This window comes from Paroedura picta, chromosome 8 (assembly GCF_049243985.1).
Source record: "Paroedura picta isolate Pp20150507F chromosome 8, Ppicta_v3.0, whole genome shotgun sequence".
Taxonomy (NCBI): Eukaryota; Metazoa; Chordata; class Lepidosauria; order Squamata; family Gekkonidae; genus Paroedura; species Paroedura picta.
Genome location: NC_135376.1, coordinates 37,604,912 through 37,622,268, shown reverse-complemented (window position 1 = coordinate 37,622,268; position 17,357 = coordinate 37,604,912). Strand labels below are relative to the sequence as shown.

At 43.5% G+C, this 17,357-nt stretch overlaps 1 protein-coding gene across 4 annotated transcripts in view; it reads right to left on the bottom strand.

The window, feature by feature from the left end:
• The window catches only part of EPHB1 (EPH receptor B1), a 416,704-nt gene that overhangs the window by 162,026 nt on the left and 237,321 nt on the right, over nucleotides 1–17,357 (bottom strand). The window lies entirely within an intron of this gene.

The window sequence follows — 17,357 nt, the reverse complement described above, 5'->3', positions numbered from 1 at the left end:
AAACAGAGAGATCCTTTTAAAAACAGTAAAGGCAAAATAAGCAGCAACCTTAACTCAAAAATATCTGGGTTGCCCAGATAAGCATCTACAAGCACAACAGTTCACTGGAAATAATGCAGGATCCCAGCACCTCTACGAGAGCACCATAGCTACACCTAGTACACCTAGTACAAAAGACTGCACGGAGCCAGTGAAGTGAATTAACAGCACAGGAAAAGGAAAAAGCAGCCTAAAGATTTTTTTTTAAAGAAGAATTTTAAAATAGAAAAGACTTTTGTCACCCATTAATTAACATCATGCCAACCTTAGCCAACTGAATTTCATTATTTGTAAGCTTTTTATCTTAAGATCTTGTTGATGCTGTGTTAACACTTATTTGTTCAATTTTGCAAGGGGCAGAAGGGAACATTTAATCATGGATGGGGGGAAAGGGGGAGCCGACAATGCAGCTAATATGCTCACACTGTTTACAAGCTCCCGACAGTTCCTCGGTCTGCATATTTTTAAGGCACTACATCTGGGAAAAGTACATTGTTCATTTATTTTGACAAAAGCAATTTCAATTATTAATGATAACGCTTCTATAGCACATGTGTAAATGTGCTGTAGTATAATTTGTAAGACTATAAAAGGCTTTAAATCAAGAGTTATGCGCTGACTCAGCTGCAGCACTGAGCACCTACCATTCTCTTGGACTTCAGTGAATGCTCACTTGGATATGCATGCGTGATGTTCCACTGATTGATTATGTACTGTTAGACAAGGTTCCCCAACCTTTTTGAGCCTGTGGACACCTTTGGAGTTCTGACCTAGGATGGCAGGTGTCACCACAAAATGGCTGCTGGAGGCAGAGCTGCACACATAGAGGCAGCCCAAGGGTGGGGAAGAAAAGGGACATTTTTTTTAAAGACATTGGGAAAGAAGAGTGAGAGGGAATGTAATTCAGCTACCAATGGAATAAGGTCAGCCATGTTAGTCTGTAGTATACAAAATTCAAGTCCTTAAAGACCAAAAGCATTTTCCAGGGTATAAGGCTAGCTCACTTCATCAGATAACTGAGATATGATTGGATTTGTGTCATTTTGTCATAAGGCACACAGCACCAAATCAGTGAGCGGTAGTATCAGGGATAATCAGTGCCTTTAATTGCTATTTCACACATTTTCTTCTAAGATCCTATACCAAAAACTACAGGAGAATGAGGGGGGGGGGGAGTAGCATGAGAGAACTGAGCTAGAGATGAGAGACATCAGCCAATGGATACTGGGAAGCCTTGAATTAAATCAATCATTTCAGTCTACAACTTATATAAGCCACAGGTCAGCCAAATGGCTGTAATAGAGAGCGTGCAGTATTTGGCACAACTGGGAATTTAGGTTCTCATTTAAAGGTAAAGGTAAAGGTAAAAGTAAAGGTATCCCCTGTGCAAGCACCAGGTCATGTCTGACCCTTGGGGTGACACCCTCTAGCGTTTTCATGGCAGACTCAATACGGGGTGGTTTGCCAGTGCCTTCCCCAGTCATTACCGTTTACCCCCCAGCAGCAAGCTGGGTACTCATTTTACCGACCTCGGAAGGATGGAAGGCTGAGTCAACCTTGAGCCGGCTGCTGGGATTGAACTCCCAGCCCCATGGGCAGAGCTTTCAGACTGCATGTCTGCTGCCCTACCACTCTGCGCCACAAGAGGCTCATAGGTACTCATTTACATACCCACAAAACTCTTCTTGGATACATTACATTATTTCCAATGTATCTGATAAGCACACATTAAAACAAATGAGAGAAAAGTTAAAGATGAGAGAGATCTCAGCTTGGATCATACCAAACCTGTGTGACCTAACATAAAACCGAGCAAATTGCTCTAGGTTTTCTAATTCTGCAATAAAAACTTTTATTTTAAAGGAGGATACAGCGAGCCAGTCAGAATCATTCTTCATTTCACTGATCACACTGGAACTTATCCATCTTCATCAGATACACAAAACAGTGGTTGAGAAGGCTGGCAGTTGTCAAGAATAGATATGCATTGAAGGAAATATTTGCAGCCATTTCCAAATATTACACAGAGGTTTTACGCAGGAGGCTAATTCAGCTTTGTATAAAATTGGTCTGTAATGTCCATGTAGCCTATATTAGCTACAATGCACAATTTACTTCTCTTCATTCTGTTCAGCATTAACAGCTTCTACCTAACAAATTCAGTTGAGCCAAGACTGTCTATTCATTTTCAGTTTTGTTATTATCAAAAACATCTCTGTTTTCCAAGTCTTTTTAATGCCTCCCTTGATATTGTTGCTATATTTTCTCTCCAAGACCTAGACAAAATACTACTGCTCACAGGAAACTGTGCTGTAAACTACAGAGGGCCATTATCAAGGTTCCAGACAGCTTGCAGCCACTGCAGTAACTCACAGAAGAATATAAAGGGAGGGCAGATCAGGGCTAAACCAGATGTGCCACTGGAGATCCAGGTCTGATCCAAAGACAAGCAACTCACTGCAGAAAGCACTAAAGAAGTGAATCTTATCTCTCCTTCAACCTTCCGGACAGGAAATGCTCACATGTGTTTTGTTTGTTTGTTTGTTTGTTTGATTTAAACCCTGAAGGCAGTCCTGCTGGGAGTCAACATCCAACTTGCTTAACTTCATGGGACCCTTGGTAAATAAGACAAACACACAGCTCAGCCCCTTTAATCACCCTACTATGGCCCTGCCTGGTGGTAAAAAGGCAAACATAAAAGAGTATTATTCACATGTCACATTGAATGTGCACATGGATCGTACATGTATGTGCATACATCTGTTTATACATCTGTATGTATGTGCATACATCTGTTTCAATCTGCTTTGAGACTGAAACCAGGATCAGGACCTAGATAAATGTGAGGTTTGTATACACATTCAAAAGAACATGTGCTGAATATAATATGAGAATCAACATTCCTATTTTTTTTATAAAAAATCAAATGCCATATACATGCCAAGACAGGATCATCCTGACAGGCTGGAAAACTGGGCTAACACTGACAAATGAATTTCAACAGAGATAAATGCAAAGTTCTGCATTTGAGGAAAACTCAAAAGCATAATTATGGGATGGGGAAGATTTATCTTGGCAGTAATACATTAGAAAAGGATTTAAGGATCTTAGTAGGCCACACGCTGAACTTAAGTAAGCACTGTGATGCAGTAGCTAAAAAGGGAAAGGCAATTTTTGGCTGCATCAAAATATAGGCCATTTCCACACAGAGGGGTAAAACGCGAGTGGCTTCCTGCTTGCAAACATAGGATGATAAATCTTGCAGCCCTCCTCACGGGGACACCCCTCCCGCGTTTTCCCTCTACCCTATTGCGGCTTATCTGCCTCCTGATGAGGCTGCTAGGGAAAACAAGCTACTTCTTGGCTTGTCAATCACAGTGAACCACCAATCACAGCACAGCAATTTTCTCATGGACTGAAACATTCTTCCCCCTCCCCCCGCCAGCCCTGAAATTATTATTAAAAAAAAGAAGAAGAAGGCACTTCTGCATTGCTATGTGGTAATGCCACAACACAGATGTATTTTCAACAGAAATCAACAATGCCCCGTTGCTATGGAGAAATGTCAGAATGATATGGCATTCCCCCCTCCTTTCTGTGCAATTCATGTTTTTTCCACTATTTCTGTCTGGGTGGATTTTTGAGACTGTGAACATGATAACTGGAGCCCAAAAAGACATTTTGTGCTAATGGTTGGCTTTAAAACAAGGTGCTCAGACCCCTGTATGATCAGGAGGAGGCAGCCAGGTCATCTGCCGCCCTCCTTTCCCAGCTCATGCCTCCAGAAAACTGAAAAGGGGCTATGCTTTGCTTGCCTGATCCCCAAACAACCTTGGACACTTTAAGAAGACTGTATTTCAACTTAGACAATGTAGGATTGCAGTCGCACTGCAACACAGACCGCACCATTTTTTTAAAAAATTACTCAGAGCAGGAAATGGAGAAGGGAGGGTGGTTGCAAGGGCGGGACAAAGCTGCTGAGACTATTGCGTGTTTTCCGCTACATATGGGCTTATCCCTGGTTGCTCTCCAATGGGACGCACAATTTAGGGATGTAAATCCAGTTTTGGCGATTCACAAAATTGTGAGTTAAAAATGGCCAAAACTCAACCCAGCTACTCAACAGCCTTGGGATGCAGGCGACGTCATGTGGAGGGGGCTCTAAAATCCGCCAACATTTGAAGGCTGTCCAGTAATAGATTCTTCATGCAGAAATGGCAATAGTATCCAGATCACACAAAGTGATGGTATCAGTTTATTCTGCCCTCCCATTGCCATTGACAGAGAAATGCTGCAGAGATGAATGCCCTCTAGACCAGAACTGGGGCTCCAAAGCAGATTCTCACCACGTATATGTGTAAAGTACCATCAAGTTGCAGCCAACCTATAGTAGCCTCAACAAGGGGATTTCAAGGCCAATGAGAAAACTAGAGGATTTGCCACTCTCTTCCTGTGCAGAGTCTTCCTTGGTGGTCTTCTGTCCTAGTACCAGACCTTCCTACCATGCTGCCAGAGTTATTTTGCATAGTTCAAGTGCAAATGTTGGGTTCCAATTAAGGAAATCCTTGTTGATTTGAGGCTGGGGCCTGGAGAAGGAGATGTTTGGGGAAGGGAAGAGTACAATGCTATAGAGTCTACTGTCCAAAGCACCCACGTTTGGCATTTACAAGAGCTGCTACAAAGTTCACTTAAAGAGTAACAGCAGATAATATTTTTAAATGAGTAGCCGTGTTGGTCTGAAGTATCACAATAAAATCAGAGTCCAGTCAGTTCATAGTCTGAGGAAGAGTGCTTGTACTCAAAAGCTCACGCCTTGAATAAATCTTTGTTGGTCTTAAAGGTGCTACTGGACTCTGATTTTATTGAGCAGAGAATATTGAACATACAGTCCCATTCCACACCAGGATCAATGTGGCAAATTGATCACGGAAAGAAAAAAACGCAATTTAAAATAGTGGAATTCGTCATTATGCATACCTGCCTTTGTAGTGGAATCCAGTTGCATTTCTATAGTTTCCCACAGGTTTCTGGTCTCGGCAAAAATCGCTATCCAGGAAGCGATATTTGCCAAGCTTTGTCCCGCCCCTGGCCGTCAATCAAATGAGCAGCCAATGGGCAGCCGTTATCATGCTCCCGAAAAGCCCCTTTCCCTTTAAGGCAAGTTTAAAAAAAAACACGTTGCAACGAATCTGCATTGATTCATTGCAACGGAGAGACCCATCTAGCTGGTAAGTGGTGTGTGAGCTGCCGTTTCATCGTTGCCACGCTCCCTCCGAGTGAAAAATAAATCCCCCCCCCCCGTGCATGGGCGCGATTTTCGGCCGAAAATAAAGGGAACCAGCAAACGGGGCTGTGTGGTGCTTAGTGACTTAAAACAGCTCTGTGGAGGGACTGCAGCTGGGGAAGCCTCACTGGGTGAATGAAGGCTAGCCGGTTCGTTGCTCTCCGCTCGCTCTGAGAAAAAAAAAATGGCGATCGCTTCGCCGGAAGATCAGAGGAGAGAGCCAGGGGGAGGGACTTTCCTGAAACCACATCAATGGTAATGCACAGAATTTTTTCGCTAGTGTTGCAGATTGGTTGCAAGAGTGTAGCGCTTTCCAGAGGGTGAATCCACTTTTTGGGATTTCCCTGGAAGCGCTACAACGAAGCGCTTCTAGCGGGACTGTTTCAGGAGTGTGGCAGATTGTGTATGACATTGTGCATAACTGCATTTTAGTAGTGATTACAATTTGCTACACTCTTGCTACAATGAATCTGTGCGGAATGGGCCACAGAGTTTAGACCAGCCAAGCAAAATTCTTCAGGGTAGGCTGAGGTGTCTCCATCCACCACTAATTAAAATCTATATGCATTTATAGTGGCACGAGGAAAAAGGAAAAACTAGCTGTTGGTTTAAAGTATACACAGACCATACTTTCAAACCAAATCACAAAGCTCATGTTCAACAAGTGCCTCACAAAAGTTATTAAATGGTACAGAAGTCTTTCGAGAAAACGTTTTGGCAATATTACTTTATCTCCTGTGAGACTCTTCTTTACCTCTCTCATTCTACTAATCCTACTATCTTGAGGGTTTTGTAATACAGGGTGAAAGAGGTTTTCTTTTCTGCAATTAAATCCCAGGCTGGCATCTTTGTGCCTTTAAGGGAATTAAGGTGAGGGCTAACCAATATGAAAGTGTTTCAGTGAAAATGCTGCTAAGGAAAGGGAAAATTTTGAATCCAGAATTTCTGCGCCAATGCAGGTTGTATTTCCTAGGGTGAATAACAGCTTTAAGCAGCCCAAGGAAATCTGTTCAAATTACAAGGAGAAGGAGGAGGAGGAGGAGAAGAAGAAGAAGAAGTGGTTATTATCTGCCACTTTTCTCTACCAAAAGGAGTCAGAGTGGCTTACAGTCACCTTCCCTTTCCTCTCCCCACAACAGACACCCTGTGAGGTAGGTGAGGCTGAGAGAGCCCTTATACAACTACTTGGTCAGAACAGTTCTGTCAATGCTGTGGTGAGCCCAAGAACATATATATATGACTTTGGACTCACCAAATATTTTTATATATATTTATATATATATAAATGCAGATTCTTGTAGTGCCCCCTGAAAATAGTAGCAATACAGGGTTGCCAGGTGGTGGGAGGCCTACCCACAGCAAACTGAGGCCTTGTCCTCTGCTGTGGTGAAGAGATGGCATCACTTCTGGTGCATTTCCAGGAGTGACATCAGCGATGACTAAGGCCCAGGCCCCAGTTTGATGCTGATACGTCCCCCTGCCAGCCAGATTATTGGTTATGGGGGATGGACCCCAAATAAGTTGTTCCCCAGTGGGATTCTGGACATCCCAGAAGAATAGCAGTGACTTATGAATACTACTGACCATGCACATGCAAAAAGAATTTGCACATTTTGCGCATTGCTGCCTGGCGACTGATCAAGTAAATGCTGAGAATGCAGCAAGATTGTGAGCATGTTCAAAATGGGTACTCAGCCACTCTCCATGCAAACTGTTGCCACAGTACAGAATGTAGAATTACTCAAAATCTTGCTCATTTGGAATTGTGAATCAAGATGCTTGAGAGGAAAGGGACACTGGGACACAATATAATTTTGACGTTTCTGAATGCCTTACTTGTGAGATTTGAATCATTCCTGATTACAGCTGCCGATTGAGAAGGGACAAAATTCTTCAGGAAGCTTCAGTACTTACGGACAAGACCAGGGACTGCACTGGTCCCTGGAGCTTTATTTAAATTTTTATTTATTCATTGTGTTTCTATACTGCCTTTCCCAGGGGCTCAGGACAGTTTGTATTTGTTGTGTTTCAACAAACACAATGCAAACCACCCATCAGTTTGTGGTTTGCAACACTGCTCCCAGTAAATAGTACTTTGCATGGAGGAGTTAAAGGAAACATAGTGAAACTGTTTTAGTTTTCACATCCTTTGCCTAAGGGTCTGACCAAAAAATTCTCTGTGTCCCTGCAGCTAACAGAATAGGCAGTATTAGCCAATAGCCTATCACATGTTCACTAAAATTCTGTCCAGTCTCACATGGGGTCCAGATTGTGTGAGAAAAATTGCAGTAGGCTGATTCTATAAAGAGAGAGCAGTTGTGGAAGCCACTAATGGTTGCCAGCTCTCGGTTGGACGAAAAGTGGGGACCTCAGCAAGGCATAATGCCATAAAGCTCCTCCAACAAAGTTGTCATTTTCTCCAAAAGAATTGATGTTGGTTGTTTGCAGATCAGTTGTAACAGCAGAAGATGCCCAGATACCAATTAGAGGCTGGAAACCCCTAAGCTGCTGGACCAGCTGAAGGTTGCCCACTATGCTCACACTGGTCCTGTTGGAATATGCAAAATCTGTGCCATGCATGAATCAGAAGCATGTGAAGCGTGTCCTGCAGGGGTCTTGGAGGATATGTGTATTCAGCATCAGAAACTTCCTGATATTTTAAAATACTCCCCTCAATGTCCCGATTGGCTTATTTGGAGACTTCTTGCACCCTGCTTGCAGAACAACAATTAGAGACCGTTAGATTTCTCTCCTTTCTTTCTATACAAAGTTGTTTCTCTTCTAAATAAAAGTATTTTACTCTTTTAAGCAGTCTGGTGATCAGACTCTCTTTGCATATTTGAACTCAGAAGAAAGAGTCATTTGGTCTCATTGCAGGCACATTCCCCCCCCCCCATCATTATTGCATTTTATTGTAATTTTTATCTTACTTTTAATGCTTGTTAACAATATTGGTACAGTGAACTAGGGATGAATTCAGCAAATAAGTAAATGATCTAATATGACCCCTTGTATGAAAATGTCCTTAGAGAAGAACTAAAATTGCTAGCTGATGAAGAGCCGGATATTATCTCTCTAAATTCTGACTGCTAGGCTGCAATCTGCCAGTTGCTTACTCTGGAGCATTCCCATTCAATTCAAGAGGACTGCTCAGGCATAGATGCTCTATAGCAGCCTTTCTCAACCATTCTATCATTGGGAAACTCCTGAAACATTCTTCAGGCTTCAAGAACCCCTGGAAGTGATGTCAGCAGACCACATGACCATAAAGCAGGCTTTTGACATGACCATATGTGGTCATCTCACCATATTTTTTTAAAAATTAACTCCCACCCAGTTCATGAAACCTTCCAGGGCCATCACAAAACTCCAGGGGTTCACTATAGACTGCAGCTTTATTGAATTTACGAATACAAGCTGGTTAGTAGGCAGTTCAGTCAGAAATAACTTTGGGGCTGGTGTCTTTATTAGTCTGCACATTTGGCTATGCTAAGGAAGGAGACACCAGAATACACACACAGTATTTTAAGAAACAGGAAGGAATTGGACTCTTTACTGCAGCCAGCTTCATTGATTAAATGTTATATAATTCAGTGTAATTCCACAGTCGTGTCTCCTAGCTTAATAAATGGCTGCTGCTTAGCAACAGCAATGATTACCATCTGCTTGTGCTAACTGCACTCTAACACTGACCAAGTTTATTAATCTGAATCAACAAAAGACAAGTGATGAAGTTCTCAGAAAGATTTCAGGATACTTAACCTTCTAATTATTCAATATATACTTAATCAGCCCAGCTCAGCAACATAGTATGTCCTTATCTACCTTGTAATGGCTAGTCCCAATTCTATAAAATCACAATCACAATGTTATGTGACTGGTTATACCCCTATTAAGTACTATGAAAACGGATCCTTCAAAACCCGACCATCATAGAATCATAGAATTAAAGAGTTGGAAGGGACCTTCACGGTCACCTAGTCCAACCCCCTGCACAATGCAGGAACTCACAACTACCCGCCCACCCACAGTGATGCCAATTTCATGTTCAAGTGATCCCCTCCACACCAAAAAGTCTCCAGAATCCAGCCTGGCCTGGAGGAAATTCACCAACCATCCCACAGTAGCAATCAGCAATTCCCTGGTGAAGGGCCACAAGAGACAAACACTGGCCAATCCCTTCCTGCCCACCCACTCAAAATCTGGCTAAGTTCATTAAAGCAGCATTTATTTCAGATGACTATCTAGCCTCTGCTTAAAAACTTCCAGAGAAGGAGAACTTACCACCTTCCAAGGAAGCCTGTTCCACTGCGGAATGGCTCTAAGTGTCAGAAACCTCTTCCAGATGTTTAGTCAAAAATTCTTTTGAATTGATTTAAATCCACTGGTTCTGGTCCGACCTTCTGGGGCAACAGAAAACAACTCTGCTCCATCTTCTATATTTGAAGATGGTTATCACATCATCTCTTAGTCGTCTTCTCTCCAGGCTAAACAGACCAAGCTCCCTCAACTTTTCCTCATATGACTTGGCCTCCAAACCCCTCAGCATCATTGTTAACCTCCTCTGGACATGGTCCAGTTTCTCTACATCTTTCTTCAGTTGTGGTGCCCAAAACTGAACACAGTACTCCTAGTGAGGTCTTACCAAAGCAGAGTAAAGCAGTAACAATACCACATGTGATCTGGACATGATAGTTCTTTTAATACAACTTAAAATCCTGTTCGCCTTTTTAGCCACTGAGGCACACTGCTCACTCGTAGGCTCAATCATTCTAGAACTGCAAGGTGGATTTCACTTACCAGCTAACACTTCTGTCTTCTGTGGCCTCGCTCTCTTTCTAGCTCTCCCTGTGTCTCAAACAAGGCTAGCCAGATTTCCACAGGCAGGCAAACCTGTACTATTACCATTAGGCTCTTCAGCAACCATTGGTAAGGGACATTTTTACATGATATTAGGGACTCAGATCATCCTACATCCAAGAAGCAATGGGAGCCAGGGATGAACAAATAAACCCCTTTTCATTTCCTTACGTTTCTGTATGTGGTCATTGTTGGCTCAGTACACCTATCCTCACTGTTAGTATCGATTCATTTACTTCTTTTTATACATTTACATTGCCATTTGGACATTCACTGCACCTTGTATGTCTCTCTGTGTATATAGTGTACATTGCTGATTGACTGAGAACCACAGTGAAAAGATGCATACATTTCATGGGAAAAGATCGGTAAAGAAAACAGTTAATAAAAACTAACACGTCTGATGTGTAAGGAAATGCCTTCTGAAGTGTCTCCTCTTAATGTTCTGGGAAGATGCCTGAAGCTGATAAAAGGTTAGGTTTTAATCTATATTTGTCATTGATTTTTTTAATGGCTCAAATATTGTTCTACCTTGTTTCCAAATTCCGATCCAGAAATTCTGCTAGCCACTATGCTTTGAACAGATCCACCTAAAAGATAATAGAAGTGCTTACCTGAATTAGCACCATGTATTAGTATGATGAATACCGTATTTGTGATGTTTCACACACCACCAACACCCCTTTCTTCTATCCCATGATATGGTTGGAAAAACACTTTGCTTAAACCAAAAGGTTGGACTTGTCAGTGTCTGCATGGTAAACCTCCTGGGAATCATATGCATGACACCCTGTGTTACCTGACAAAAGAAGAGACCATAAATATGTTTGCACACCTTTCTTAACCTATTGGTGTACTCCAGTGATATTTTTGCCCCGTCATCCCACTGCATCCTTATATTCATCAAAAAATGTATTTACTCAAGAGGTCCATTTATCTATGTGTTTCTTTTAATCCTGATCTTTTGCCAAGGAGTTCAGGACAACATACGTGGGCTCTGGCATCCTCCAGTTTATTCTACCACATCCTGGGAAGTAGACTCGGCTGAAAGGGAGGGACTAATCCAAGCTCATCCAGGGAGCTTTGGACAAATGTGGATTTGAACCTGACTCTACCCAGCTATCCTCTGACATGATGGATTACATTGGCATCTTAAGGCGCCCTACAGTCTTCAGACAACAAACCTGCAATGCACAATGTCAAAGGCATCCCAGCCTGTGCTAGCAGACAGGGCACACTCTATTTAAGACAAAGATAGAGGTTCCAAGACAGCAGAAAGTGGTTAAGAAACACAAAAATACCTTCAAGAGAGAAAAGCGTTAACCTACACCCTACAGGCTCATCAAATCCCCATGCACTTGCAGCATGAGAGCAATCAGGGGATTCAGTTTCCCTGATGACAGATGAACATGTAAGAAACAAGACTTATTGAACCAATTGCTGTGAACCTCTCCTCCTTCATTGGGCAAGGAGCCCTTTTCAAAAAAATAATCCTTCTCATTTTCTGCTTCTAGACTCCCGAGGCACAGCTTATTGCTGGCAATAAGCTTTGCAATCAAGCTAAGAATGAACCCCTCCTTTGATGCAATGCACCCAGGCAGCAGGATGAGGCAGCCATCAAAAACTTGCCATACTGAACACAGATGAGCCAGTAGTTGAAATGCACTCCTTCATCTCAATAGAAAGGATATCCTGTAATAACAGCAGTCAATCAGCAGGGTGCGAAGGGTCAAGAAAAGCCAGCAGGATGGGTTTTGATGTCTAGCAAGGCCTCCCATTTGAGCTCTGTTGTACCTGTGCATGCCTATTTGCTCAAGATGACACTGCTACTGAACTAGCACATAGCATTTCAGGTGCAGCGTGCAATAATGACTGTATCAAATCAGCGGTGTCTTAAAAGGCTGCGAAATGAAACAAAGATTGTACCAGTTAATGCACGTCCGGCTCAACCAGGGATGCATCCATCACAAAGCCTATATTTTCATGCTTAGCAAGACAAGTCCCAAGCAGGAAATAAAAAGGGCATAAAATGTGCAGCACCATCACACTATATTTTCACTGGTAAGTCCTGATGTGAGTGTACTTCTCCTTGCCCCCACAGAAGAACTACTTTCTCATGTGCAAATGGGATCCCGGAGCAGCTTTATGACATCTCTGCTGTTTATATTGCTAGCTTTCTGCAGTGTCTAGGATTTATCTGAAATAGGCTCAGATTTCCAGAAGCCACACACTGTTTTTCTTTTTCTTTACAATGGATAGGCAGGCATTTATCAGTGGGTGGTGCTTTCTGTGCCCACCCCCTTTTCACATATAAGGATTTGGGGTGATTTTGATGGTACAACTTTTTGTTCTTTGGACCAGGGAAGCGACACCAAACCAAGCTGCCAGGAAGGAAGCTCTTCCAGGAGTCCTTGACAATATCACCTGCTCATTACTTCTCCTGAAGGAAGCAAGTAACAGGCAACAAACTGCATCCCCCTAAAGCAAACCGTTTTCCCAGGACAGGTCTGCAGCAGCCTCTTCCCCCACAGTCAGCAGAGATTGCCGAACAGAGAGGTAAGAGAGGGTGGGCAGCAGCATCCCAGAAAGGAATTCTGGTCTTCTGTAGAGTGTGAGGAGGAGAGACACAGATCTCTGCATCTGTTATTGCCACATACCTGCAGTGTCATACAACAGGGAAGAGGACACATTGCGTATGAGAAATGTGGAAGCAAAATGTTACAAAACATGGTGAAGGAGAAAGGAAGAGACGCCCACAGAGGCTCAGTGTATAAAATGAAAGGGAACGGATGAGATATATTAGCAGCAAGAGCGGGGAAAGAAGGAATGGGCAAGAGATGTGGAGGTGCCGTTACTGCGGTAAAAACAATCCGTCTCAGAGAAGCCGGCCTGCCATGACTTCATCTTCATTCGCTGCACAATGACTGCTGGGTAAATATTGACCGAGGGAGTGTAGCGATAGCTCACTGCAGCCGTGAGGGGCCGATATGATATAGGCGATCAGTATTCAGAGCAGAGAAGGTGGATGAGGAATGAGCTCTTGAGGATCACCTAATCTCCTTTTATGAACTCCGTGGAAGCTAAATGAAGAGCACAGAGCAACATCCGGAGAGACAGAGGCAGGTGGAACATATTGCCGTGGGAAGAGCCCCCGTCCCCCCTCTGCTGCATCCTCACACAGGCCTCCCCCTTTGTCAAGCTTCCAATTTGCCTTTCATCGTTCTTGGTATCCAGCTATGCTTTACCTCCAGAGCCGCAAGAAAGTGCACAGCCTAACAAAGCATGAAGCCAGTGCTGGCCTCGAACGTCTGTGTACCTGGAATCGCCAAACGGCCTCCTTAGGCTGAAGAACTTTATTGTAAAAAATACAAATGGCAGCCTTCTTCAGTCTGTGTCTTAGAGCTGACTGCTGATGTTTGCCCCTTCGCCCTTTGAGGCTCCTCCGGTGCACACTCACACCACAAACAGAAAGGTCCTGAGGCATGAGGTGGGAAACGTCTTGTGTGCCAGGCCATTTGGCTCTGCGTGCAGGGCTAGTTGTTCTGTGCACAAGCAATCAAGAGAAGCCCTTCAAGAACACTGCATTGGTTGGTTCCAATCATGGAGCCATGCAGCAGCTAGCTTCTCTCAGTCAGGCTGGGCCATTGATCACCCTCATCTCTAGCCCCCTTCCTTTTGTTTACCAGCACACCAACAACTGCGTAGGCAGAGCTTCCATGGTTCAGCTCTCAAGCCTACCCTGTGCTAAGGGAAACGGATCAGCCATAGCATGGGCAAACCTACAGCTGCTGGCTTCTAATTTTTCACTATTTTATGCAGAGGCAATCAGAACAAAAGCAAGGGATGTCAGACATCTGCAGAGGTCATACCTTCAATCCTACAGAATCTGCCAGATGTGCAGGAGCCCCTCCAATTGCTCCCAGTACGCCAGCCACGCAGCTGTGCAACCATTGGCTCTACTCCACACTTCTACACTTTGACCCCGCTAATGGAGCCTAGGAATCTGACTGAGTGTATAAGAGACACTGACCCTATAATCAGACCGCATTAGCAGATCTGGTGAACATTCTCTATAGGGATATGAAGCAAGGGCTCATCAGGCAGCATACAGCAGGAAGGTATACAACCCATCTGATCCCTTCCCCTATTCTTGGCAACACAGTAGTGTTGGGGGGAAATTGCAATGAGCCTTCTAAAACATTCAAGCATTTGTTGTGCCATGAACCTTTATAGCTTAGCTCCTGCAGCACATGAAATGTTCTAGAATTACAGGGTGGTTGTCAGTGAAGGGGGGGGGATTGCTTTGCACAATGAAATGCACATATGTGGGGGATGCAACAGGCTTAGATGTCACCTCTGGGTGGCAATCAGAATGGGAAGAGAGTCATTACCCAACTTTTGCTAGATGTTAACAACTAGAGAGGGGTTAGGCCTCTGTACAAATACAACAGCATTTGGTGAGTAACCGTTGCAGACCTTCACCAGCTGGGATTCTGTTTCTCATACATCTTTTGTGGCATATCACAGAGTGCTCACACATTCATAGCTGGCAGGATGGTGTAGGAAAGAAGATGCTGGAGAGTTTGACAGCCATGCTGCTGATGGACAAAGAACCATGCACTCTACAAAGCCTTTTGGGGAAGACAAATTGCAGCCTCGTGCGGATGTTACCTGGAAGACAACTGTACACAGTAGAGGCCTTCTGAGTCACTGGGGCCTCCTATCAATACGGGTCTGATTGTCACTCTTGTTTTAACTCATGCATGTGATGCACTGGTATCCAGGTATCCATAAGATTCAGGCAACCCAATGCTAAGAATGCTTCTTCAGAAATAAGTGCTATTGAGTTCAGCAGGATTTGTCTCCAAGTAAGTGTGCACAGCACTGCACCAAATACATGGCTGCTATTGCCATGACAGCACTGGATTGATTTTGTACCACCCGGTTTCAACTATGGCATGACGTGATGCAGAGTTAGAAGATGATTAACTAACTAGTGGGGAAGCAGATAGTACACATCAGCTCTGTATAATTAAAATCCATAAATCTGAGGCCTCATCCACCAACACTCACAGCCAAAAGAAAACCCACTGCTGTTGCGGGCAATTTTGAGAAAGCTACCGTTTACTCTGCATACAGTTGTGTTTAAATGGCCTGGAAGGTGATGAATCAATTGTGTGTCTGTGATTAATAGCTTCTTGGGGGGGGGGCATGCACACTGAATTTGAAACAGGTGAATGACCAAAGGTAGGTCAATCCTCCAGCATTGCTGTAAGACACTTGCACAGCAGTGTCATTATCCAGGCATGGTTCAGAATATAACTTCTTGTGTTGGTTGACTGATCATTTCCAGCTCAGTTTTGAAGTGTTAGTTATTTTTATTTGGTTTCTGGGTCATAGCCATTCAGGAACAAGGCAATCACATTTTTAAGATTATCTTCACACCCTTAAGGGCTAGAGACATCTTTTTAAAAGTGTTATTGCCAGTACTGGGGATTCTTGCTGACAAAAAGGATGGGTAGCAATCGTGGATAAGAGTAAGACCCATTTTAAAATAGCAAAGGGGATCTTTCAATGAGGAATGATCCCCCCTAGTGGTGAGTTGTATATTTATAAGTGGATGACAAAGGTAAAGGTAAAGGTATCCCCTGTGCAAGCACCGGGTCATGTCTGACCCTTGGGGTGACACCCTCCAGCGTTTTCATGTCAGACTCAATACAGAGTGGCCTTGGCAGTGCCTTCCTCAGGGATGAAAATTAGGGGCAGTTAAAAGAATTGCTGATGAAAAAGTGTTCCCAATGAAAAGATTTTGAGAATACAACTTTCTGGGTTAAGGATGGGAACACAGAATCTTGGAACTTTCAAGACAAGAACCTGTGTACTACTTGCAAAGAGTCTGGAAGTACACTGAGCAGAAAGCAACATATTGAAACAAAGCAAATAAGAAAAATCCAAAATCCAAATGCCAAACTGTAAGTAGGGAGAGAGTGCACCCACAGATGTGGAGGAATTTTCCATTTCCTACTAAGCTTTTTCTTTAAAAATGGCTTCTCCTGTTCCAGTTCATGCATCATCTTTTGATCCTCCTCCCCTCCCTCCCTCCCTCTTTCTCTCTCACCGTCTAATTTTCTCCTCTGAATTATTTCACAGGCTTTTTGTTTCTCCAACTAGTATTGTTAAGTTATTCATCTAAGCCTTTGGACATCCACGATCACTTATTCCATGACAAGCAATTCATTATTCCATTGATGCTCCCCTTGGTGATGTGCCCATCATCCTTCCCATCATCACTGGGCCACAGCTCGCCTCTGCTTAATGGTGAGAGATCTTTGGGTTTTCTTTTAATGCTGCTACTCAATATCCATGCTGCTTTCTTGTACAACTTGCATATAAACCGTAAGGTGGCCAATACAAGACAAAGTCTGCTAATAATTACAGCTCCATCAGGTAAATCCCTCCCCCCAGCTCCTTCCCACCATGGTATGAGAAGCCCTGTATGGCCCAGCCAAATCTAATGGAAGAGCAGACTTGATGGGAAAATGCCTGCACCCCTATGTACACCTTCCAGCTTGGTGTAGTGGTTAGGAGTATGGGCTTCTAATCTGGCGAGCCGGGTTTGATTCCACGCTCCCCCACATGCAACCGGCTAGGTGACCTTGGGCTCGCCACAGCACTGACAAAGCTGTTTTGACCAGGCAGTAATATCAGGGCTCTCTCAGCCTCACCTACCTCACAGGGTGTCTGTTGTGGGGAGAGGAAAGGGAAGTTGAATGTAAGCTGCTTTGAGACTCCTTCAGGTAGAGAAAAGTGGCATATAAGAACCAACTCTTCTTCTTCCTCCTGCTCCTCGGGATTCACAAGTGCCAATTCTTCCAGCTTATTTCAGTCAGGCAACCTTACTACCTGCTTTTCCTGGTCTTAAGACTCCTTTAATATTTGAATTGTTGGGAGAGTGAAAGCCTCATACAGAAAAAATCAGAAACAAATAGATGAGTGTGCAGAGACGCCTGGTGAAATAAGAAGAAAGAGGGGGGATGAATACAGTGGTGCAAAGAGAGGCTTGAGGCACATAGAGAAAGTGCTTTAGATGGCAAAAAGGAGAGGAGTAACAAAGAGAACATTTGAACATATGAATTAGTCTTAACAGTCAGAACATTTATATGATGAAAGCTGC